This window comes from Apus apus, chromosome 2 (genome assembly GCF_020740795.1).
Source record: "Apus apus isolate bApuApu2 chromosome 2, bApuApu2.pri.cur, whole genome shotgun sequence".
NCBI lineage: Eukaryota > Metazoa > Chordata > Aves > Apodiformes > Apodidae > Apus > Apus apus.
Genome location: NC_067283.1, coordinates 13,143,811 through 13,169,945, shown reverse-complemented (window position 1 = coordinate 13,169,945; position 26,135 = coordinate 13,143,811). Strand labels below are relative to the sequence as shown.

At 36.9% G+C, this 26,135-nt stretch overlaps 2 long non-coding RNA genes across 2 annotated transcripts; both read left to right on the top strand.

The window, feature by feature from the left end:
- The first annotated feature begins 5,851 nt into the window (after positions 1-5,851).
- Positions 5,852-16,600, top strand: LOC127381399 (uncharacterized). Its single transcript, XR_007888713.1, has 3 exons — positions 5,852-6,045; positions 7,560-7,623; positions 16,575-16,600. It is a non-coding gene; the product is annotated as an uncharacterized LOC127381399 (long non-coding RNA).
- LOC127381398 (uncharacterized) lies at positions 16,589-23,557 on the top strand. The gene is made up of 3 exons (XR_007888712.1): positions 16,589-16,625; positions 19,548-19,716; positions 23,292-23,557. It is a non-coding gene; the product is annotated as an uncharacterized LOC127381398 (long non-coding RNA).
- Positions 23,558-26,135: the final 2,578 nt, after the last annotated feature.

Below are 26,135 nucleotides of genomic sequence, written 5' to 3'. Positions count from 1 at the left end.
GGTGTTGTTCAACATCTTCATCAACGACCTGGATGAGGGTATAGAATGTACCCTCAGCAAGTTTGCTGATGACACTAAGCTGGGAGGAGTGGCTGACACACCAGAAGGCTGTGCTGCCATTCAGAGGGACTTAGACAGGCTGGAGAGTTGGGCGGGGAGAAACATGATGAAGTTCAACAAGGGCAAGTTTAGAGTTCTGCATTTGGGGAAGAAAAACACCATGCACCAGTACAGGTTGGGGGCTGACCTGCTGGAGAGCAGTGTAGGAGAAAGGGACCTGGGAATCCTGGTAGACAGGAGGATGACCATGAGCCAGCAATGTGCCCTTGTGGCCAAGAAGGCCAACGGCATCCTGGGGTGCATTAGAAAGGGTGTGGTTAGTAGGTCAAGAGAGGTTCTCCTACCTCTTTATTCTGCATTGGTGAGGCCGCATCTGGAGTATTGTGTTCAGTTCTGGGCCCCTCAGTTCAAGAAGGACAGGGATCTGCTTGAGAGAGTCCAGCGCAGAGCTACAAAGATGATGAAGGGAGTGGAACATCTCCCTTATGAGGAGAGGCTGAGGGAGCTGGGTCTCTTTAGCTTGGAGAAAAGGAGACTGAGGGGTGACCTCATTAATGTTTACAAATACGTAAGGGGTGAGTGTCAGGGAGATGGAGTTAGGCTTTTCTCAGTGATGACCAGTGATAGGACAAGGGGAAATGGGTGGAAATTGGAGCATAGGAGGTTCAAGGTGAATATACGAAAAAATTTTTTTACTGTGAGAGTGACAGAGCACTGGAACAGGCTGCCCAGAGAGGTTGTGGAGTCTCCTTCACTGGAGATATTCAAAACCCACCTGGATGCGTTCTTGTGTGATGTGCTCTAGGTGACCCTGCTCTAGCAGGGGGGGTTGGACTAGATGATCTCTCGAGGTCCCTTCCAACCCCTAAGATTCTATGATTCTATGATTCTATGATTCAAAACCTGATCTGTCACACAAGTCTTCAAAAGGAAATGTGGCCTTAGAATTTAGAAGTAAGGTGAGGATGGGCAAAGTGTTTAACAGAACAACTTGCTCAATGGTTTTCAGTCATGATACTGGATAAATATCTTGTTATTCACATTTCATAATAGATTTTTGCTGAGCTTTATATTGAATTGGTTAGATCCACTACTGAAATCACAGAACGACAGAATTTTTCAGGTTGGAAGGGACCTCTGGAGGTCATCTGGTCCAATCTGCCTTCTCTAGAGCAGTCTGCTGAGGACCATGTCCAGACAGCTTTTGAATATTTCCAAGGATGGAGACTGCACAACCTCCTTCTGCAACCAGTCCCAGGGCTTGGTCACCCTCACAGTAAAAACATTTTTCATGACGTTGAGATGTAACCTGCCGTGTTTCACATTGTGCGTGTCTCTTGTCCTTGAGACAGCTTCAGAATTTGTATTCTTTACAGCCTCACTTCAGATTTTTATACACATCGATCAGTTTTCCCTGAGCCTTCTCTTCTCCAAACTGAACAGTCCCCACTAAGCCTTTCCTCATATGAGAGATGTTCCAGTTGCTTAATCATCTTAGAGACTCTTTGCTGGCTTCTGTCCAGTAGCTCCATATCTCTCTGATGCTGGGGAACTCAGAACTGCATAGTTCTGTATGCTTTCTTTTCATGTTTAGGTTTTGCCAGGAGGTCCATTTTCATCCACACAGGCTGCCTGATATTTTTCCCTGGGTTCCTGCTCATTGGGATGGCTACTGTTGACCTTGGAGGAGGCAATCTTTGAATATTAATCAGCTTTCTAGGACCCCTTTTCTCTCCAGGGTCAATGACCTATGTTTATTTCATAGCCATGGTAATGGTCATGTTTATTTCATTAAATGTTTATTTCAGTGTTTACTTCTTACATGCTTATTTAACCCATAAGATGGCCCATGCTTATTTCATTAACATGATCCTGTATAAGTATCTATCTTGCATAATTTTTGAAATTACATTATATTTTTAATATAGCCTTTATTTGTTTTTTTCTGATTAACAGGTAATTAAGTGCTAAAGAAATATTGTCTATATAAAAAGTACATTTCATTAAAAACTGCTCTTCTTTCTGTTATTCCCACTGAATACATTTTAAAGAATCAATGATTCAGATAGAACTAATTAGTAGTTTAATCTCACATGAAATTCAATAGAGAGACCTTAAATTTACTGCGCTGTACATAAGATCAGAATTTGGCTTTTGATATTTCTCATAAAGAGCAACTCAAATGGCAGTCTTATGCTAACCTAATGTAAAGATAAAAGCATTCATTCTAGTCCATGATTTTAATGCTAAACCAGTGCACAGGGAAAGGTCATCACAATTAAAGGCGTAATGTAAAAATGAAACTGTGAGCAAGTGTTTGTGCTTCTTCTCTGTCTCAAGGTTCATGTTATTGACTCTTAATTGGAGACCTAGGGTTTCATTTCACAGCTTGGGCAGACAGGCTATTAGATCTCAAATGAACAGGGAGAAAGTAGCAGTACTTTGTGTATGTAATAGAGAGTTAAAATACTTTTTGATCTTGTGTGATGATTAGTTATAGAAAAAAGTAGTTTAAGTTATAGAAATTGAAGATTTGATTGAATATAAGAGCTGTGTATTAGTTTATGATGGCAAACTGGACAAAACTAAGTCTTTAACATGTGTCCACATCACCACTTACGGGCATTTTCTGAAGGCACAGATGGATGGGAAACATTGGCATTTTAGCAAAGTGTTGACCCTTTCTTGCTACCCCTTGGTTTTTGGCTGTAAAATAGCTGCATAGCATAAAATTATACTGTGCTTTAAGCTTCTTTGGATACCTTTGAACGTGGAAATATAAATGACTGATCGCTTATACTTGGTAATTGATGTAAGGCTGAATGACAGGAGGGCATCTGTCTGCCAAAACCTTCAATGCAGCTGCCCACATCCCATCATCCGGAGTTCACCAAGGTAGATTATATTGCCAGTCAAACTGGCATATCTTCAAGGCTTTCCAGGGTTGCTTGCATCTCTATCCACACTGGTGGGAAAAGAATCTCTCTTTGCAAAATGAAGATTGCAAAATGTAATCAACTATGTTGATTACATTTTACAATAAAAATTAAAAATAAACTAATTGTGGCAAATTGAAATTAATTGTGACATATTGTACAGGTTTTTTCTTTCCCTTTTTTTTTTTTTTTTTTCCCTGCAAGGGTTTTGATTCCATCTGTAGAGAGCATGTCTATGAGACATAATAGGTACACTCTCAGAATGATTCTTCCTAAGTTATGACAGAAGAAGAAAAATACTAGCAGCTCCAGACTACACCTGTTGTAATGTAATGAGGTCGTCACAGTTCAGGCAGCCTCAGGCAAATGGCTTATGTTTTCTTGCTTCTTTCATATTTAAGTAACTTATTCCAGCTCAGTAACAGAGCTTCTGGGCTTTTACTTTTTATATTCTTCATTTGGTTTCTGAGGCTTCTATTTTCTCCTAGCATATTCCAAAGCCAATAAGATAACAGTTCCCAGAGATGTAATGAGCAAACCTCTCAGCTTAGCATTTGCTGAACTGCAGTTGGGTATGCTCAGCAGAATATTAAACCTGAGAGTTATTATTCCACTATCTCATCTCCACTCTTCAGATGAGACACACACACACAAAGGCATATCGATGTGGCAACTGAACTGTGGGTGGATAACCATAGATAGATAGTGTGCAGCTGAAATCTAAATCCATCAATCAAATAAAATTAAAACCATAGTCAGCACCTTGTGTCATAATCTCTGTGAAAAGATAATCAAACCATTTGCTTCAGGTGGGAAGAAGGCAAGTGTGCTTAAACAATCTTGTGCTATTGATCCAGTGCAATTCTGAAAACAGCCCCTGCAGTGTAATCTCTACAGCCTGATAGATTGCATTAGTAGATACACTTAGACCAGTGAGATTACCTTCTGCATCTGTTAAGTAATAGAAATAAAAAGTAAAAAGACAGTATACATTAAAGAAGGAAAATCAAGGACCGAAAAATACAAAAATGTTATATATACGCTTTCCATCAGTGGAGCATCTCAATACGTCACTGTTTTGAATGTAGCAAACTCACACATTTGAGTAGAAGTGTTTTACATATGTGGGAGCTGAGGCCCAAAATCCTCACCAAGCCATGTAGCCTTGCAGGGTGCCTGCATTAAAAAACTGAACTGACTTGATCAAAGGCCAGGGTCTGTGAACGTTTCTTCTCTCAATAACTTCTTACTAACAGAAGCAAAGAATTTATAAGACACTATGGGAATTTGTGGTCATTTTAAGATAATGTCAACAAGCAAAAATCTTTAATTAATTCCATTGTCAAGTCAAAACATCAATAAACTAAGCTGACAACAAAATCAGCAACTAACAATATGTATAGACACTCTCACAGCTCTAGATCAAACCATAAATTGCAAATAGGCTTGGAAAAATGATGCCACACAGAGTTCTGCTGAGTTATCCTGCTATATGAATGGCGTAATTTGACAGAGTTTGGATATATTTTTTAGGGCTTTGCTGCTTTACTCGAGATGAAGAACTGTCTTTTCAACTTCACTGACTTTATATTTTATTTATTCACTGGCTTAATTTATATCACCAAGTTCAAAGTTTAAGCTCTTTAATAACAGCAGTTCTTATTGTAGCTACATTATGTAGGTATTTACTGTGTGTGACATTATCATGAAGGGATAAATGGGTAAAATTTAATTTGGTTGTTCATTACTCTAATGAAAAAATACCTGAAGAAAATTGTTTCTTTCAACTTCATAAGTAACTGGGCCTTAGCTTTAATCTAAACAGAACCTGACTTCTCATGGTTTCCACTTTATGTCTCTTTTTTTTAGAGATAGCAGGGACTGAATTTCAGATGACCCCTATTTAAATTAGACCAGAGCTGTGCTTGCTTTGAGTTCTCTAAAATATAAGCAAAAAGCCCGATGGGCAATACCAGCTTTGTTATCAAAGGTCAAAGTCATGGAAGTCAGTGATGTTCAAACTGTGACGGAAAGCCCTTGGCTATTAGTAAGCACTGATACAGATGAAACTGAAAAGGAAGCGAGACAGTAGTTTTAAAACAGCCCAGTAACCTTCATGCAACTCTTGAAACTATTACGGTATTCTTCAAATCCCATATCCTTTCACCTTTCTATTATTCCTTTCCAATGCTTGATTTTAAAGAGATGCAAGTTTCTGACCAAGAGAAAGGGGACCTTTAAGTCCAAGAGCTTCATTAGTACGTTAATTATGTGGCAAACTCATCATTGTATTTATACCACTCTGCTTCCCCACTGGCCTGATCTGAGGGAGAAGAGAAATTCTGTGCAAATTCTACTCCAGAACAGGTATGAGACCCAAAGCTTGAGTTAAGCAATCAAATCTTCCAAATAAAATAAAGAGGAGAAAGCCATTGTAGGTGTGAGACGTGTCAGAGGAGGTACCCAGTGCAAGATGAGGCAGCGTGAGGAATTTGTCTCCCTCCTGTACAGAAAGCCTCAGAGCTGGGCAGAGGAGAATGCTGTGCAGCTGTCTGCAGATGCAGTCCTCTGCAGATACACGTGGCAGTTGCAGATCCTGGGCACACAGAAAACCTTGAGAGCAGCTGCAGGGAGGCAATATGCTTCCTGACACTATTTTTTTCCTCTACCATTTGCAGTCCTGCTGATACTGAGAAGCTCATTAAAACCCCATCCTGTGTTTCACAAAAGCATGCTCACAAGGAAAGTTTCCTTCTGATGGGAATTCTGGAGACTAGCTTTCTACTAATTTAAATAATTTTGTTAAATTTTTTTATTATTATTCTTATTTTTTAATGTTCTTCTGTGCAGTTTCAAGCTTCTTCTATTTCTGCTTCTTCTTCAAAACCTTTCCTTCATTTATCAAGCCATATTCCTTGCTCTAAAATCTGTACATTAAACAAGTTCCTCTGTAAAGGTATATTTGCCTATTTGGCAGGATAATCGAGGATGAACCTGTATGGTAAACAGCAAGAATACTCCAGAGCCTTGTCCTTGTGAAAAAAAAAAGGTAAGCTTTTATCTTGGCTTTTGCTATCAGACAGGTGAAAATTAAGTGAATTGGGAGATCAGTTTAGGCCTTGAAAATGCAGTAGTTGGAATGAGCAAAGTAAAAGACTGTGCATGAAAAATGAAACATGCATTTGTGGGAGATTTCACAGTAACACTGATGGCCCAGAGTCCTGTCCTTGATTCTCTTAGAAACATACAAAAAATCTTGTAAATTCATGTGGTTTTTCTCTTAGGCAATAATTTTCTCCAGTGATCAGCCATGTCTTCCATGTTCAGATCTTCCATGAATTGACCTTTCAAACATATTAGGCATTTTATTTATTTATTTATTTATTTATTTATTTATTTATGTATTACAAATGTAATTACTTCAGCTTGTTGTGATTTTTTTTTGGCAATACAGTCTTTTGGAAGCCATGCTAAAAACTAGAGTATATCTCTGTGACTGAATGAGATCATGTTGTCAGTTTTTAGGAGAAATTTCTGCCAGTTTCAGTGATGCAAGCTGCTTAAAACTTATATCATAGCAAGTGGAAAGTTGTATTAATTACTAAAGCTGCTAGCTGAGCTTTCTTGTGGGAGGAAAAGAGCATAAAGTTTCTTTTCAGGATTTCTAAGGCTAGCTATCAAATATCTGTTATCATAGAATACAAGAATGGATAGATTATTTCACTGATCCCATTTAACATCTTTTTCTCTCTGTAGTATTTTTCAGCTGGCTTGAGGAACTCTATAGCTTCTTTAACCTGAATAATTTTACATAATATTCTCACTCTGGCAAAATGCTGAATAGTATAAAAATAGCCTTACCTTGAATTACTGAATGCAAGGTTACACAAGTTGTTAAATAATTATTCTACCACAGGATCATCAGTGGCCACATGTGTTTCATACAAGGGGATGGCAAGATATAAATTCACTGTTAAGAAAAATTCTCTAATGAGCTCTTAAAATTTTAATACCTGAACAGAAAATGTGCACTGCATACCAGTTAAGGACAAAATTGTTAAACCTGCTATTAAGGAAGTCTTCAAAAGAAAAGGAAAGATGAAAATGCTAAATAATTGGCTTAATTCCCTGAAAAGCTTCAATACATAATTATGAAGGAGGCTAAAGATGTTCCCCTCCCCTCAAACTTGTGCTGTTACAACAGCTCATAGAGAGTAGTAACTTGGCCGTACAACCTCATAGGGATTTGCCTTTGGGAGATTCATCATTTAATAGAGAGTAAGGGAGAAGATATGAAAAATTAGAAGGAGCACAAAGGATGTGATGATTCAACAAAACTAAACTCACAGTTTTGCCTGTTTACAGCAGGACTCTGTTCTTTATTTAATCACAATCTGCACAGCAAGCTAGCATATGGGCTGGGGGCGAGGGGGACATGATTTGGCATCTACTGACTAATTTGATATATAGCACATTTTTTCTATCTTCTCAATACATATGATGTCAAAAATTACTTGAAAATTAATGAGGAGAAAACTGACCCACTTTTTTTTTTTCTTGCAGAGCATGCAGTTCACCACACCTGGCTGGGGGAAGGAAAGTGGAAAATAATTGCAAAATTCTTAAGGTCAGACTTTCAAACTGTAATCAGAGAGGAATATTATTAATCAATTACATTTAATCCTAGAATGTGCTAGTGTTGTAAGAAAACAAGAGTTATTAAAGAATTGGAAAGATGGGATAATCTCAGCACATTTCTGATTCATATTGTCCAGTGTCACTGCACTGAATTAGAGCATCTTGAGGCTGTGGAAACTGCCTGACCCATTTTGTCAATCTGCAGAAAGTCCAGATCAGCTCCAAAATTAATGGAAAATTTGGAATGTAATTAGAGATAAAATGTAAAAAATAGATTTAAGAAAATTCCATAAATACACACATTTTGGAAAAAAAATCACAAAAAAATATTTTCAAATTTCCCGTTTTCTGACCAATCTAAAAAGTAGATAGTGTTTTGTTTTTTTTCTTTTAAAATAGATTCTCTATCAGATCAGAATGGCATTTTCCCATGATCAATTTGCTTTGTCATGTTAAAATATTTGAATCTGCATGATAGTTCTTGACGTTCACTTTTATTACTGAATGTTGCATCTTTTTTTTTTTTTGGTGCAATAAAGCTCTAGATTTCCAACTGCAGGTATTTAATTGCCTATATATGGCAGATACAATGTTATTAAAATAGATTGCATGTAATTATTTAGACTACATCTTCTCATAATCTTCATGATCATGCAGTTAGAAAGTTCTTCATTATTGAACTCATCAGGTACTGTAAATTCAGGGGCACTGCAATGTGTCACCTACACCTGGAGTGCATGCTTTTAGGCATACATCTTTCACACCTTGCCTTTACAGAGCATGAAGAAGGTACTCAATTCATAAAAAAACAAAGAAGTAAACAGACAAACAAGCAAGCAAGCAAAAGGACACTGCATCTAACTGAAACTGGATTAGGTCTCCAGGTATCCTAAAAACAGTTTTCAAAAGGTGTTTTCTCTGAGACAGTTGAAAGGGGACTTCATCAGCCCACTGCTGAAGGTACTTGCTACCCGTTGAAATCAATTGCCAAGTGGTCAATATCTGGTAAACCAGGACAAGGCTGTTTCCTTCCATCTTGTCTCCACCCTATTTAGGCACAGAAAAAGACAGGATGGAGCTTTGCAAAGCCTGAAATAAACTACAGGACTCAAGTACCATGTGGGCATGGTGAGGAACTGACCCCCATGGGATAAGCTGCAGGTCAGCCTAGCTGTAATCAAGGATATCTCTTCCTCTGCCCTTTTGGGCAGGCTTTTTGGGATAGGCTGTCCAAAGCAAGCAAACTGGTAAGCATTGTAGTGCTGCCAATCACTATCAAAATAGAACACAAAAATGTAACCTTTGGATTTCTGTTAAAGCATCAGTTCCACCCAAACTCATGGCCGTCACCTTTAATTGGACAAAAAATGTCAACAAAAACAGAGACTGCAAAAAACTGCTTTCAGTGAGTGAGAAAGAACACAAACATATGTCTGGCAACATTCCAGAAATGCTTGTGCTTAAGTGGAACTGGAGGAAAGCCAAAAAATGTGGCAGCTTTGCTCTGAATGCACACAGCTCTCATCATAAGGTGGTAAAAGATAAAGCCGTACTCAAGGGAGCGAAGACGTCATCCAGTTGCACAAACGCCATTATTCTGTCCAGCTTTCCTAGCAAATGCTAGAAAGCAAAAACTACTGTTTTGACTGTGCATGGATTAAAATAAAAATATATATAGAAATCTTTCTCACTGGGATTATACCTGAACTATTTCTTACCACAGCTCTGTCCTGGAAAGTGTTCATCTGCCCCAACTTTTACAAGAAGAGTTAGGCCAACTTGTCAGTGCTGAGCATTTCAGCCAATCACCTGTATTCAGCTCTTATTTTTTGCTCAACACTTTAAAATTGCATGAAATTTTCTTCCAGTTCATAGCCTGTGTTCTCAGCATGTTTCAAGATGGTCTATCAGCACTAGATTTTAATAAAACTATTTCTGATACATCCTCAGAAGAACAAATAATACTTTTTCTCTCGGCTTTTTAATACATGTGACTATATTCATGCATTTCTGATAGCAACTACTCTTTTCATTCAGGTTCAAGGTGCCATTCCTAATGGAATCAGGAGAAACTGAACCCAAACAACTGAGGGCAGAATTGCTCCAAATTGCCTTAGTCTCAGATTGAACCGGACTCACCTATCATTTATGTAACACAGTCAGGTGGCCCTATTTCCTAGCACTGCAATCAGAAATCTATTGACCAGCAACAATGCAGGTTTCACTTCATATTACTAAAATGAAAACCCCCTGCAGTAAAGTGTTTTTTTCATAAATTCCAGATGATTCACTGAAGTAAGAATCCTGAACTTAAAGATGAGGGAGCTTAGACATGGATATGTCAAGTAACCTGTGAGAATTAACTATCCTGACTTTCCAAAAACCTGTTTTTCAGTGGTGAGCTGTACCGTATATATATATTGGATTAAGGAATCAGTAGCTCTTCAGGAGACTTCTTCCTTTTCTTGCATGGGCTACATCACACATAAGTGTATGCATGCAGTACTGGTTTGTTGCTTTTCACTTCTCTATAGTAAACCACCTTCTGGAGATTGCCCCAGTTCCCATTTACATATGTGGTTGCTTTTTGGTTGGTTTGTTTAGTTAGTTAGTTTGTTTGTTTAATTTTTACACTTGTTTGGAAGTAATTTCCAGGCACATTAATTTTATGTGGTTAAAGTCAGGTGAGATGAATCTCATGATGACTCCCTTTCCCATTCATGAAAGCAAAAATTTCTCCACCTATTTTGTCTATCATGGCTTTAGAGTTTCAAATCAACAACTAAGGCATAGTCCCTGAATTTGAAACTATGTGGTACTCAATTGGTACACCTTTCAATATGTGTATCTCATACTGCATAACAATTAAAAAAAAAACAACCAACCAACCAAACAATTTCTGGAGGAAAAAAATCTACACCAAAATGAATAAATGTAAGAAAAAGAAAACGTAAAACTCAAGACAGTCTTTTTTAAGTGCCAGTGATCTGTACATGTTGCAATTACCCTTGGTGCAGAAATCTTTGTTAAAAATTTTAACATGAAGATGCTGCAGGTTGTTGTTTCCTTCTACACTGTAAGTTAGCTCTATGGTGATCTAGTAGTTACCTAGGAAACAGATTTAGGAAGGAAGAATTGGTGATTGTGTAAAGACTGATTTGCATTTTGGTTTTGGGGTGGGCTTTTTTCCATGTTTCCAGGGTCAAAAAGATTTTTATATTGCTAAATGTTGAAGAATTTACAACATTACTTCTAGGGTTTTTATTAGTTTGGTTGTACCATGGTATCCTAAAACTGACAAGTCGTAATAAGAGAAAAAGATTTTTTAAAGACTCTGAATAAATTAATAAAAACAATTACATACAGATACTGAGCTGCTCCTTATCAACACTCTGCTGCTGACACTGGTTCTTCTTGCCATGAGTATCCATAATACAACAACCTTCCTTACAGTTTTGTCTGATCTATTAATGAAAAACAGGGTTTCCTATTATAAGCACACTCAGGTGATAAGAGATGTCTTATATTCAGCTCTCCAACTGAGTCACATTACATTCTGGTGATTTCAGCACATCTATTAAGGCCACAATGAGCAACATCTTCTCAAATACATTTACACATTATCTTGAGTTATGTGGCTGAAGATAGAAAATATTCCCACTGTATGTGATTCAGATAAATTCATATGCTATCACAGGTTGTTATACCAATAAGATATTGAGCATAAAAATTTCTGTGGAGAAATATGCAATGGCTTTTAGATATTAGAGTGCATGTATTGCACCTCTGTTTGCTTTTAAAAAGCTAAAACCAGATATTAATTCGTGAAAGTTTGACTTTACTGCGAGAGTTACAGAGCACTGGAACAGGCTGCCCAGAGAGGTTGTGGAATCTCCTCTGAAGACTTTCAAGACCTGTCTGGATGAGTTTCTGTGTGACCTGCCTGAGGTGGTCCTGCTCTGGTAGGGGGGTTGGACTCAACGATCTCCAGAGGTCCTTTCCAGCCCTTAACATTCTGCGATTCTGTGATTCTGTGAAAGTTTTGCAGTGAATGAAAGGAAAGATCTGTTGGCTTCAGGAAAAGTGAAGCATGGTACCCTATTCACTTACAGGAAAATTTTATAGTAAAATTTTTGGTACTTGACAAAGACTGAGTTCACAAAAACATTTTCTTAAAAAAAAAAAAAAAAAAAAATTTACTCTGCTAGGCTATCTACTTTCCTGAACTCAGTATTTTTAACAAGCATGATTAATGTGTCTGTAATGCATTAAGAAACCAGGATAAGTAGCATAGTTGTTATAATTTAAATTGAGAAAATTCCTAAAATAGCTTCCTAAAAATGCTGCTGAAACAAAGCAGAAAGGCCAAAAAAGTGTTTTGCCTTATGTTTAAAAGCCTGTACATAGCTTTTACTGACTTTGATGCTTGCCAATAATATTTCTATGCAAAATACATGGCAATAAAAATATATAATACAAGCCTCATAATCACCATTTGGAATCTCAAACATTGCAAGAATTGACTGCTATGCAGGGTTGGAAGCTAACTCTAAAATACTGGAAATTTTTGTTGAAAGTTGCTTTTAACTCCCTTTTTACTGTTTGTTTTTGTTTTTTTTTTTTTTAATTTGGGAGATTTTACCCTACTCTAGTGGCCATTGTTGTGATTTTGCTTCCACAGCTCCCCAGTGTCAGTTTTTCATAAGTTTACTTAATAAGTTTTGAGTAACAATTTCCAAGTGTGGTGTCTATATCATATTATTTCATTTCCTTAAAATGTTCTTAAGATATTTATAGTGGTTTTAGACTCTTGAATTGAAATGTTTAGACTTATTGAAAACTATAAATTTAGAGACTGCACATTTATTTTGGTGTGTAAATCTCATGTGAGATGTAAAACAAACTTGTATTATGAAAAGAAAATCAGCTGAGTGTATAAGTTTTGAATACTTCAAACCCTATGCATCAGCAAAACCCATATTTTTTCCCTCAGAGAAGAAACTTACATGCATTTAGTTATACAAAGAATTTGCTTAATACAAGCTTTGGTACAAACTTGACAAGAACTGAAAATGAAAGATGCTTATTTTATTTGTATATAGTAGATTTTATTTTAGTTTATTATGACTCTCCAAGGCTTAGCTGTGTTATACCTTTGATTATTCTCTCTGGATGTTTCTAACCCCTAGATGTCCAAAGTGCAAGACTATGAATAATCTTCATCTTTGATGTCTGATGGATGAATTTCATTCACAAAAAATAATTGTTATGTTTCTTCCATAGTAAATTATTACAGCTATTTCACTTTTCATGCCTCCAATTCCCTTAAAAGCACCAAGAAAACGAAATGTAAAGAAACTAAGAACAAAACTGGTATGAGTGTAAGATCAAGAGGTGGAATGTAAACCATACAAAAGCGAGGAAGTAAATAATTGTTCTTCTTAGTACAGCATTACCTCAGTCTTATTCCATATACACTTCCTCTTAGATAAGAACTTCAGTCTTTTACTATTTGTTTTCTAATATGTACCTAGCACAATAACACACATAAGTATTTTTTTTTATTTTTCTGATTTTGATTTTTATTTTTCCATCTTAAAGGGTGAAATAGTTTATCACATATAGTTGCATTCATATGCTTTGCACATGCACCACGCCTGTTAGAAAAATCAGCTGTGTGTTTTTTTGATTGTTGGCGGTTTTTTTAAGTTAAAAGGAAATTTTTTTTTTTAATCAGAGTACACTGTTTATCACTTGCACGCAAAGGATCAGAGTTCCTCCTAAAAGGTTTTGCTTGAATCCAGCATTCCAAAGGCAGCAGGGCTGGGGAATGCACTCTGTGTCCCAGCCACTTCTTCTCTTTGTCCTCCTCAACACACTCTTCCACAAGGATGGATGCACAGAGATCACAAATATCATTTGTGTTTTACAGAGGTCTCCTAAGTCATGGTTTTCCCCGGCCAGGTAACCCTGAATCAAATTTTGTTCACTATATTCTCAACCCAGAGAATCTGCCCCTACAACCAAAGTCACTAAGACTGCAACAGTGTCCAGTCTTGTAGCATTAAGAAATAAATAAATAAATAAAAATAAAAATCCATCCATCAGATAATCTTGGAAGTATTACCCTATTTCAGTCTGAAATATCTTTTTACCAAAAGACAGCACGTCATTTCCACTTCTCCCTTCATCCCCCTCTCCTGTCCCCTTCACTATTCCCTTTCCCCTCCTGATTCATACAAAGAAATAGGCTTGAAACCAAAGGTCGAAAGGGTAAGTACTGGGCACGTCTGAATTTAATTTAGCTGCTGCTGTCTTTCCTTTGCAGAGGAGAGTAATGTTTTTGTGTATTAAATTAAGCTGTGTGGGTTGTTTTATCTTTTAAAAGTGAAATGAAATAAGACTTGTTGTTTTAGCACATATAAGAACATATTTAAAACAATAATTAAAGTCTGCCCTTTCATATAATGATCTGCACATCAGAATAACATTTGTCTTCTGCTTTTTATTACTGTTGAAAATAATTATTTAGAAAAATAACATTAATTATAAACAGAAATACCACACTTGAAGTTTGAATTCATTACTGTAGGCTTTCACAAATTTAGTAATGGATTGAACTGCATTTACTCTGGAGTTAGTCTTTTGTACAAAATTCCAATGTGTTTTTCTTTTACAATATATTTAACAATGTAAGAAAGGCTACAAACTAGAACACTAAACCCAGTGAGATAAGGAAGTAATTTGCTCAGGTGTTTGAGTGGAAAATAGCCCAACATATGAATTGACTGCAGCATTTCTGTGATTCTGCTTTATAAAAGGCATTGTTACTAAAAAGAATGTGCTTTCTTCTTTTATGGCAAGTATAATGGCAAGAAATCAACAGTTACAACTGCTGAAAATCAGATCACATCAAATACAACACCCCTTCAAATGTCTTCAAAAAGACTCTTTCTATGGACATTTACAATTCTGGGAAGAAGATAGTCCCTGATCTCATCCGGACATTACACTGGGCATTTAACAGCAGTACTGAAGACTGACATTGAGTGTTATGGAATTAATAAACTTGATGTTACATACTCCCTGAAAGTCCTTTGGGTATAAATAGTTTTCTTGATACCTTTTACAACATTAGAAAGCTTCCCTGGTTAGCATGGTGAGAAAACAACAAAAAAATATCTGTAAAATCTTTGGATTACCACCTCTTAAATTGTCCCTTCTGGTGCAGTGATGGAAAGGAGATGTGTAGTGAGATATAGCTATGTCTGTTTAAATCTATAATTGTTGTCTGTCTGTCTGTCTGTCTATCTATCTATCTGTCTATCTATCTATCTATCTATCTATCTATCTATCTATCTATCTATCTATCTATCTATCTATCTATCTATCTATCTTCATATGTACCAACCTACCTAGCTAGCTAACTTCTGGTGCCTATACTCTGTTTTTACAAAAACTTCAGGCTTGGGCCAGTGTACACAGTCTTGGTACCATGGAAAATAACACGGTTTAGCAGAGCTATAGGGAAATGCTGGCTGAAAATGATGTAAGAGAAACTAGGAATCTGGAAGTGTTCAAGGTCAGGTTGGATGGGACTTTGAGCAACCTGGTATAGTAGGAGGTCAAGTGCAGGTCAGCGTCCATGCAGGAGGATCTTTAAAGTCCCTTCCAACCCAAACCATTCTATGATTCTAGGAATTCCTAGATGAAGTAGGAATAATTTATATATTTGCCTCTGTTCTTAAGAAAATGCATGAGAAAAATGCTTTTTAAAAAAATATTTTTTTAGGAATAGGAAGAAAAAGCTCTCCAACTATTTTGTTGACCTCTTTACTTTCTGACATGACAACTGCTGTAACCAAAAAAAAAACAAAACAAAATCAAAACCAAGCAAACAAAAAAAAAACACCTACAAAACCCATCAGAAATTACACAAACATTTTCTACCACCCTTTCTGATAGATATAAGTTGTATAGATGTATTGTCTTTCTGTCTATAATGAAAGGCAAAAAGCTTCCAGGTTTGCTGATACCCTCTCTTGCGGAGTTTTACTTCCCTGAGTGAATTCTCTCTTCCTTCTTCTCACAGCTGATAACTGTTCTTGAACAATATTTTGTTATTCCCTGGCTAATTAAAACTCCTTTGCTTGTGACTTGACCTAATTTTTATTTTGTTCTTTTCCACTTTTATTTTTTCCTCAGTAAACTGTCCTGGCTGGCACTTCTGATAGGCTTCCTTTTGGTGTTTGAAATAATTGAAAAGTTTAAGAGGGGATTGTTTTGCTCTCCTGCTTTCCACTATGTTTCTATAATATGTTTTGTGAGTTACCAGTATGATCCATCTTGCATTCTACTGTAATATTTTCAACAGGTTGTCAATATTTTTAATCAAATTTAGAAGAATTTAAGAATGTCCCCATGGACGTTCCAAAATACTCATCTAGCCCTGCTTCTTGTCAGCAAGCATAGTACCGACACATTCCCTCATAGTATTATCCTTGAATATAATGACCTGCAGTTTTGGTGATCTGTACCTTTAGAGATTTTCAGCACCTATCTGTACAAAGCCCTAAGTAACCTCATCCGAATTCTGCACTGACCCAGTTTTGAGCACCTTCTGAAGTCCCTGTCATCCCAATGACTCTGTGATACTGTGATTTCCTGAGTTAGGGCAGTACCTTGTACCTTCTCTTTCTGGATACTTCCCTTGTATTCTGAAGGAAAAAAATAATAAAAAAAAATAAGTCACTAAAGAACTTCAGAGCTTGCTGCTTAGTCAGTGTTCCTAGTTCTCCAAATTCCTCAATAATCATAGTTCCAGACTCTCCTATGCTTTAAGTGGTGCTCAAAAATATTTTGTGCAATTAATGAGAATGTTTTGGCAATTAGTAAAAACCAATGCTGACTTTGTTTGCCTTCTTCTTTTATCATTACTAGGAGACTTCCAGAATGTCTGTCCCTCCTTTGTTCCAGACTCAGGAAAAGCATGTAAGTGAATAACTTTTTTTTTTTTATTTTCTGTTGTTTCATTTGCTCTGTTCAAGTGTTTATCCAAAAAATTAATTTGTTTGTTCCTTAATTTGAGATTTTTCTTATATTTATCTTGCATTTCCTGAAACTCTTTTGACATCAATTATTAAAAAAAATGAATTTGCATGCACATCGTACAAAAATAACTACTACAGTAAGTTACCACAGCTTCCTGTACCAAGCAATAAATTTGTTGATTTTTTTTGGAAGCTACTGTTTGAAAGAGCAAGTTAGAAAATATTAAGTATCATAAGGAATCTGGAGAGTCAAGAAGACTGAAAAGTATCCAGCATTAATCTGTTGATAACAATATGAAATACCAGTTCAAGCACTAAAAATGGCCCAAGACAGACTCTTTCTTAGGAATCTATAATTCAAAATTTAATTAGGTCAATTTTCTTAAGTTTATCTAACTTATGCCCCTTTGGGGGAATATGTATAGCAATTAATATAATTTCATATCCCAACAGGGAATTCTAACAGATATCTCAAAAAATATATTAGAAATACCTTCTTCCCCAAATGTATGCAATTTATGTAGATCATATACCTGAGAACAAAAGTATTCTTCCAGCAAAGTGCTGGGCCTGGTGTTCCTCTGGCATATTAGAAATAAAATTAAGAATAATTGGAAGTAAATTACTTCTTACATTTTTGCTGCTGAAGAGAAGATTATTTTTTCCCCTTTAAATACCTCTTTGCTATTCCTACTCATAGGCTCCATAAGTTCCAAGGTTCTATGTAATTTGGGAGCATCTTCATTATTTAGAATGCAGACATCAAATACCATCAAAACCAGAAATTTGATGACAAAACCAAAGATGATTTTGACATATGAGATCTTATCATTGTTCTAATCAGGTAGTCAGATTTACTTTCTCTGTTGGGTGTTGGCACTCTACTAGGTTATTTTCTTCCCAACTTTTCATCTTCTCATGGTGGCTGAAATATTTCTGTTCTTCCTTTCCAATACTTCTAACATTTACAGTAATTTCTAAAGCCTTTAGGCTCCTTTTTACCACACCTGCTTGCTGAGTTTGGGACACTGGGCTTAAATTACAGAACAAGAATAGTGCCTTTTCATTTTGGCAGAGAAGCCTCCCAGGCATTTTTCCATGGTTATTCTCCTTCTTGGTGTTTGCAGCCGGGCAAGAGTGGTACAAGGAGATAGGTTTAATGAACCACACAAAAGGTGTGGCACAAATAAATTAATTATTTGCATCTGTGTTGTACAACAGACAAGTAACAGAGCCAGAAAAATCTCAGCCCAAGTCAAGAACAGATCCATGTTGCCCTTCTGGAAATGCTGACCCTATGACCAGTCCCACACTGTCACCAGTCATATACCTCATCAATTCCTCCTCCATATTAAAGACATAGCAAAGCCTTGCCATTATTAGTAACTAGTTCCGGGTCTATCACATATTCTTCTGCTTGCTTCAACTTCCCTTGAGTCTAGTTTGTATTTTTAATTTGTTTGCTTGTTTGTTTGCTCTTTGCCCTTTCATGTCACAAAGTACTTACATTCTAGAGGAAAGAGAATTACAGTAGCCAGGAGCATGGTTACTTAAGACTCAGCCAGGATGCTGTACAGTATGTTATTCATATTTTACTAAAGGGTTTCTCCTCTGACCAGCAGCACCTTGCTCCTGCAAATGTTCAGGTCATTCAGCTGAAGCAGGCATTCAATTGCAAAAATTAATGTGCTGCTAGCAGAGAAAGTTTTAAATATCAGTCCCATTTAAAAAGGCAAACTAGCATTCCTGAACCGTGACAAGGAGAGATGGTGATTCATCAGACACAAGAGTACATTTTTCCCCACCCTGTTGTTTGCTGTTCTACTAAGAGCAAGCAGAGGTATAGCAAACAGTGCCTTAAAACTTCAGATTTTTTTTTCTTTTGTTAAATAAGACCCACATGGGAAATGGCTCCAAGTACTGTAACACTGGGTGTGATTCATCTCCACAAGGATTATTAGAGAGAAAGTATCATTCTTTGTGAAGTGGATTGCATTCATTGAGGCCATTTGGTGTTTTTCCGTCATTGTTATTTACTAGCATTTCATAGACACTCATAATAATAACTCATAATCCATAATAATGTCATAAATCTAAAAAGGTTAGCATTATCCTTTCATTTTTGTTATACACTTTGCTGCCATAAAGCTTTCACAATTCTTCCAAAAATAGAAGGAACACCCCATTAAATTTTTTTCTGAAGCAGAAAAACACTGTAGTGCTTTCTATAACTGTGCCTACAATCTCATCTATGACACTGGTCCAGCTGCTTCAATGACATGGAAGTCCTTGATCCATTGGAAGCTTTAAATCCAGTTTGGATACTGGTTAAAGGCTTTCTGTTCTCAGGGGAAAAATGATTCAGTGGCTGAATTGCTTAGTTGTAGGTACACTGCTTCAAGCTGATTCTGCATATATCTGTTTTTTCCTATCCACATTATTTTCCAACAGGCGATTTCTATTTTCATTTCCAGGTTCACAGGTCACTTGCACTTGATCCTCCAGAGATTGTTTTCTTGAGCAGGCATTTTGTAAACGTAGAGAATGGATTAACCTCAGCTCTCCACTCTACTCTGGATTGTATATTCTCTAAAAAGCACTTTATAGGCAAAGAGCCTTTTTTCCTGTCAATTAGCTCATGCATTCTCGTTCCTATGCTTACCCCACAGTTTGTATTCCTCTACAAATTAGAAATATGATGTGTTTGGGTTTGGGTTTTTTGTGGGGTTTGTGCATGGGTATGTTTTTTCAGCACAGCGCATTAATGGTATTTGCGTTTCAGATATGCCAGATTCCTTCGCTAGTCGCTCGAGACACAGCACAAGAATGAATTACTCTGAACTGTCTTTCTGTCTCCTGACAGGTCTGCTTGAAAAGCAGCTTGCCTCAAGCTGAATTCATTGTTACTTCACTTATCTTCAAGTCAGTAAGAGACAGTTTTACAAATCTCTAACATAAGGCATGAAATGGAATTCAACAACAACATGGATTTTCTAGTTTTTATTTGGCTCTGGCCAAATGAATGGAAGCTGGTAGGTTGCTAATACAGAGAGCACATTTTTGGGGTGATTTCTTGAAATGTTAACTTTATTAAAATTAGTCATCCAGTGAGACAAATAGTAATCTTGTAGAGAATCAATTATCCCTGATTTCTTTATCTTTCCTGGTATCTACCTCAAAATATAACCTTTAGGATGAAACACTGAAAGTTGATAGCATTTACTGAGCATTTACTGAGGTAGTCCTTTTTCTGGCTGTTCTGACTCAAAATACACTGCTGCTAATAAATGCTATTCATATAAATATGCAATTAGCTTAAAGCCACTAAAAGACATTGCATTTTCACGAGGCAGAATGCTTCCCTGAACTTTGCAGGGCACAGGGATGATCTCAAACACATTTTCCTAATTAGAATGGATAGTAATCAACTTTCACTCATGGATTTGCTCCCATCTATATACTTACACAAAAAAGCCAGGTTTTAAAAGGATATGTTTTTATTAGTAATCTGAACATGACCAGGACTCTAGAGATGTGATCATGTACATAATCATCTAATCAGGACAGTTCCTGCTGTGGGTCATTCCACTGCCCCAAACAGCGTCAGGCCCTTGCCAGCACCTGTGCTAAGTTCCAGGACCAGAGGACCATTCGCTTGCAGTGATTTAGGCATAGTCACCCCTCTGCCCCTTGAGGAAGCGGGTTTAATTTTTAAAATGTGAGCTCTGATATTTGCCCTCAGAACCAGAGAAGGTAATTTATCTCTACTTTGCGTAGTAACAATGGAGTCAAAGGCTGCTTCCATCAGGGGACAGAGCTTTCAGGCCTGGCTTGGCACAGGCCCCGTGCTTGTTGTGAACACAGCCCCAAACACTTAGAATAGCCTTACCCACTGAGTAAGGTTATTGGTATTCCTTTAGCTCTTGTCCCTTGCTACAGTAGCACTAAATACCACTTTTTTATCATGGAAAGAGTCTTCTTCCTTCCCTCTGCTCCCCTCCCCTTCAATTGAAGGTTGTTAGCTGAAAAAATAAAAGGGGCAATGCTATGAGATCCTAGGCCTGTCCCAATCCCTGGCACAGCTTTCCAGGCTACTTCTGCTTTTGTACATAAAAATTGGCGAGAAACTATTCTGTGTATTGGAGTGGGAAGGTATAATTCAGAACATATCTCTAGGCTCAGAATCTTTTCCATCCAGGCTGGTTGGCTTGGTCCATGCTGGAAACTTTCCTGGGACCTTGAATTGTGCTATCACTGAACAACAGGTTCAGAGATCAGAATCGTGTTAAAGGATGCTAACAGAATATTACACGCCAATTTTCATGCCTTTTCAATCATGCCTGCAGTACTTAAAGTCATTGTTGCCTTGATAACAGGCAGCTAAAAACTGTCCTCAGACTGCTGCTGCTCATTCCTCTACCTGAAGACTTTGAGACTCATCACTGACAGAACCTTGCTCAGAGCATTTTAAAAGCACATGAGGTGCACTGAGGTGATGTTGATAACCTCATTCAGAAGCTACCACTGGCGCCAGCCTCTATATGGGATACACAAAGTATAGGGAAAATCTTCAATCAGTGTCAGGAGCAGGTCAAATCCATTCTTTCTTTCCTTTTTTTTTTCTTTTTTAAAATTCATTTTTATTTCCACCAAAAATGCTTGTCATTTTTCAGAGAAAATCTGGCAGTTAGAAAAGAAAGAATACTCCATTAAAACCATCGAGCAGTCCATTCGACAAATCAGGGGCTAACATTTGCAAAAGTGGCTGAGGTCAAAATGCTAAACTTAAGGCTTTTGAAACTGTGATATTTTCTAGCATAGTGACAGAACAAGAATCTGCTTAATGCAAGTTGCTGTACTACATCCTGAATGTAATTTCACAGTTATTAATGCACAGGAAGTTTTTTCTATTCTTTCATTCTTAGTTTCATTTAAAAGACCAGATCAAGTGCAACCTGCTATTGTAGGGATTTTTAATCAAATGCAATTATATAATTAATGATACAGTACTAAGCCATGGCAGTCCAATTACCACTGATGAACATTTCTTCAGGGGTCTCTAGCTCTTCATAGTGGAGATTGGCAGAGAATGGATTCCTAATAGGCAGCTCAAAGCCCCTTGGGCTGTGTCATGGACAAATGGAATTTCACATGCTTGTACTGCTCTTGTCTTATTCTAACAGCTCCCCTCCTAGTCATACTGAATGAGTTAGGCTTATTCTGCTGAAGCCAACTAAAAGTTCTGCATGAATGCTGTAACCAGCAAATGCAAATATTGCACTAGAGCACTGTTACACATCATGTTTTCCTCTAGTACCAGCAAATTTCAGGGTAAGAATTTTCACTGTAGTTAACACTATTAGAAATTATATTAACTACTCTTTTGTTTAGATATCCCAGGAAATAAATGAATTTGTGGTTAAAGAGTCAATAGCTTACACTCACACTTCTTGAAACTGAGCTACAAGAATTGAAACTTGCTTAGTAATAAGTATGTTAGAGATAGTATCAATGTCTCTTCCTCTCAGATAAATTCTAAAATACAAAAGACTCCTGTCTCACACACAGCAGTTGTAAAGAGTAATGGAAAGACAGAAAGAGAAAGGAGAGGGGGCTGACTTGCTAGAGAGCAGTGTAGGAGAAAAGGACCTGGGGGTCTGGGTGGACAAGAATATGACCATGAGCCAGCAATATGCCCTTATGGCCAGGAAGGCCAATGGCATCCTGGGGTGTACTAGAAAGGGTGTGGTTAGTAGGTCAAGAGAGGTTCTCCTCCTCCTCTATTCTGCCTTGGTGAGGCCACATCTAGAATATTGTATCAAGTTCTGGGTCCCTCAGTTCAAGAAGGACAGAGAAATGCTTGAAAGAGTTCAGCACAGAGCCAGAAAGATGATGAAGGGAGTGGAACATCTCCCTTATGAGGAAAGCCTGAGGGAGCTAAGTCTCTTTAGCTTGGAAAAGAGGAAACTGAGGGGCAATCTCATCAATATTTATAAACATGTTAGGGGCAAGTGTTTGGAGGATGGAGCCAGGCTTCTTTCAGTGATGTCTAGTGATAGGACAAGGGGCAATGGGTGCAAACTGGAACATAGGAGGTTTCACGTAAACATCAGAAAAAACTTCTTTACTGTGAGCGTGACAGAGCACTGGAACAGGCTGCCCAGAGAGGTTGTGGAGTCTCCTTTGCTAGAGACATTAAAAACCCACCTGGACACGTTCCTGTGTGATGTGCTCTGGGTGATCATGCTCTGGCAGGGGGGTTGGACTAGATGATCTTTCGAGGTCCTTTTCAACCCCTAAGATTCTGTGATTCTGTGAGAGGGAGAAAAAAAAGGGAAATTATCTAAAATAAATGACTGCCTCCTCCACCATAATAGAATAACACAGAACATAAACAAAAAAACCTAAAGCATAAATCAATGTCTTTTTGTGGCACATTCAGTCATAGTCCCTGAATAGCCTGGCTTAGAGTAATGCAACCTACAGGGGTGGTCAGAGGAAGAGGATTGGGGCACACCACCAGGGAAAGTGAAAGAAAGATGTTTTATAGACCTATAGGTGTTGGGAGAGGACTTGACTCCATTTCTTCTAGAAATATTCTTCTCAGGCTCAAGACAGGGTACAGCTACTCCAGTAATGAAGAAAGAAGGATGTGTAGTAGCACGTCTTCCTCACTCCAGGTATGGAACAGCTCTTAATACATGCAGTGCTAATGAGAGGCACTACAGTCCCATTACTGCTTTCCAGGAAGTCTCCATACTTCTGCGAAGGACATAAAGCCACCAGGACTGAATCGACATGAACAAGTAATAAAATCCTCTGGGGGGAAAGAAAAAATAAATATATTTCAGCTTAAATTTACCTCTGGAATTATTCAAGAATTGCGCTACTTCTGATTACATCATGTCTTTTAACTCCACCTTACATGCTGTGTTGTAGCAAATTTGCTGGTTTTGTGTGCAAGTAACCATATAAACCTGTTATTTAGAAAATAAATGGAGCAAAGTTAAGCCATTTTGGTGGTTTGTTATTTGTTGTTGTTGGTTTTTTTTTTGTTTGGTTCTGTTTGTTGGGGTTTTTTGTGGGTTTTCTTTTATCTTCTTTACTGTTCAGTCTCTCTTGAGACAAATACTTATGCTTTGCTCTACTTTGCTAAACAGGAAAAAATAGTTCCATACAAGGAAGGAATAAATCCTTAAGACATAGCTTTTCAACCCACAATTCCTTACTTAGCTGAGTTACTCCTATTTAGTCCAAAAGACATTTTTTCCTCCTGCCACTGGTACTATTACACAAATTGTTCCAATTACAGAGCTATAGCTTCTTTATGAAGTTAGCTTCAGTTTTTACAGCCAAAATTCTATACAAAATATTGCAAAATCAAACATATATTGTGCCTATTGATTGTGTATCTACAATGAGCCATAAAACTTAATCACAATTATGAAACCTCTTAACAGAATTATTACTTCAAAACTCAACATGAATGAACTGGAAGAGTTCTTATATTGTTTAGACAAATATCAGATATATATGCATTATTCCAGGAAGAATTGACATGATTACTATTAATCTCCTAGTGAAATGGATTTTGTTGTTTTTGTTTTTTAAATATAATATGTCAGTACAACAACTGACATATAATGGAAGTATATGGACAGAAATTGTTCTTGGCCATAAAGTTCTGGATTTGCAATATGAACTAATATTGACTATGTCACCAGATACAGAGCTGTGTAATCAACCAAAAAAGGATTCACATGAATCCTGGTATTTGTATCTATTGGCAAAGATGAATATTGACACCTAGAGAAATATATGTCTCTCAATTAATATGAGAGACATAAATTGCACTTAGCTTTCTTGAAAATTTAAAGTCAGCTTAAATTATGAAAAATAAAGTGGGTTTATGTAAATATTTCTGGAAACAACCTTGAAAATATTTTTTTGTCTTCTATAGATTATAATTTGAACAGGCTCTGTCCAATCTACTATTTATTCTAAATAATAATGGTGTGTTGTTATGCAAATATCGGTACTCTAATATTGCTAAGAATCTGAATAATTTTGACTCATTATTCACTGCTACCCTTTGCAGCCAGTTTTCTAGGAGGATACTAATGTAATTATGTTTTTTCTCTTTAGTTCTTGCTCAGTAAAACTAAAAACTTCTTCACTCAAGAAAGGATATGGAGGCAAGCAATAATATTAAACTTTGAATGTTGGTATCAGTCTTAAACATCTAAAAATACATCACTAAAATAAATTCTACTTTATTAATACATTTAATGCCATTGTTTTGAAAGCAGAACAGGTCTACATTAGATTAAGCTCCAGACAGGGCTTATCTTGCATATCTCAGTGGCATGTGAATGGAACTATCTTTCTGAAAATTCCTCCTGTTTCTTGAAAAGAAGGCCAGAAAGACATGTGGCTGAGCAACAAGTGAATTCCTTTTCTCTTCCTAGAAATTTTGCATGCAAAATAGTGCAATGTCAGCTTAAATTTAACATAAGAAATATTTTCCTATTAATCTTATTTCCCATGTCATATTGTACAATACAAACTGTGACAAACAGGCTAGGCAACTGAGAAGTCCTGTTCTCAAGGTCTGAATGAAAGTGGAATGAAATACTAGTCTTGTCTTAAAATTATAGCCATTCTAGTTATTCAAAATTGCCATAATTTCTTTTTATTTATTTTGTTGGATAACATATGTTTGGTGGATGGAATATTCTATAATGGCAATGGAGGAACTACTGTGCTGCAGCAAACACATAGTCCATGCAGGAAATATATTTAATCTTCCTCCCAGTGACCACCATCAAACTACTTTAGAGGAAAGCATCAGATACCCTGCCATCCAAAGATTAAAAAAAGAAAAACAAAACCAACAAAACCATGAAAAAACATCTGCACTGAGACAGGTATATTTGAAAGTCCAGACAAACAAGGTAGGTTTTATTTTGCCAAATTTTGACATGAGCAATGTAGACATCTGTATCTGTGTTCATCATCCAGATTTCCTTTGCTGTTAAAGGAGACAATCAGGCATTTCTAGCACACCTATTTTAAAGTACCTGTTAGAGACAGAAGTGAACGAGGTCGTGAGTTTATATGTAGGTATTTACACTACAGACATATAAAGTTTGATGAAAGACAGATTAACCTTGGAGACCAGTTTAAACCCAGAAATAAGCAACTATAATTTCCAATACTGTCCCATCCATGATGGAAAATGAGTAAGCACTGCAATTTTGTGCAGTATGTTGGTACATTAACATCAGTGCTAAAGCACATTGAATGTTAACTTCAGTTTCCCAGTGTAATCCTTGAAAAGCCTTCACTTATTACCTAGAGTATTGAGGAAATGGGTCAATGAGGTTGTTTATGGAACAGAAGCTGAAGCAAGCAGAAAACACTCTTATCAACACCCGAGTATAAAATAACC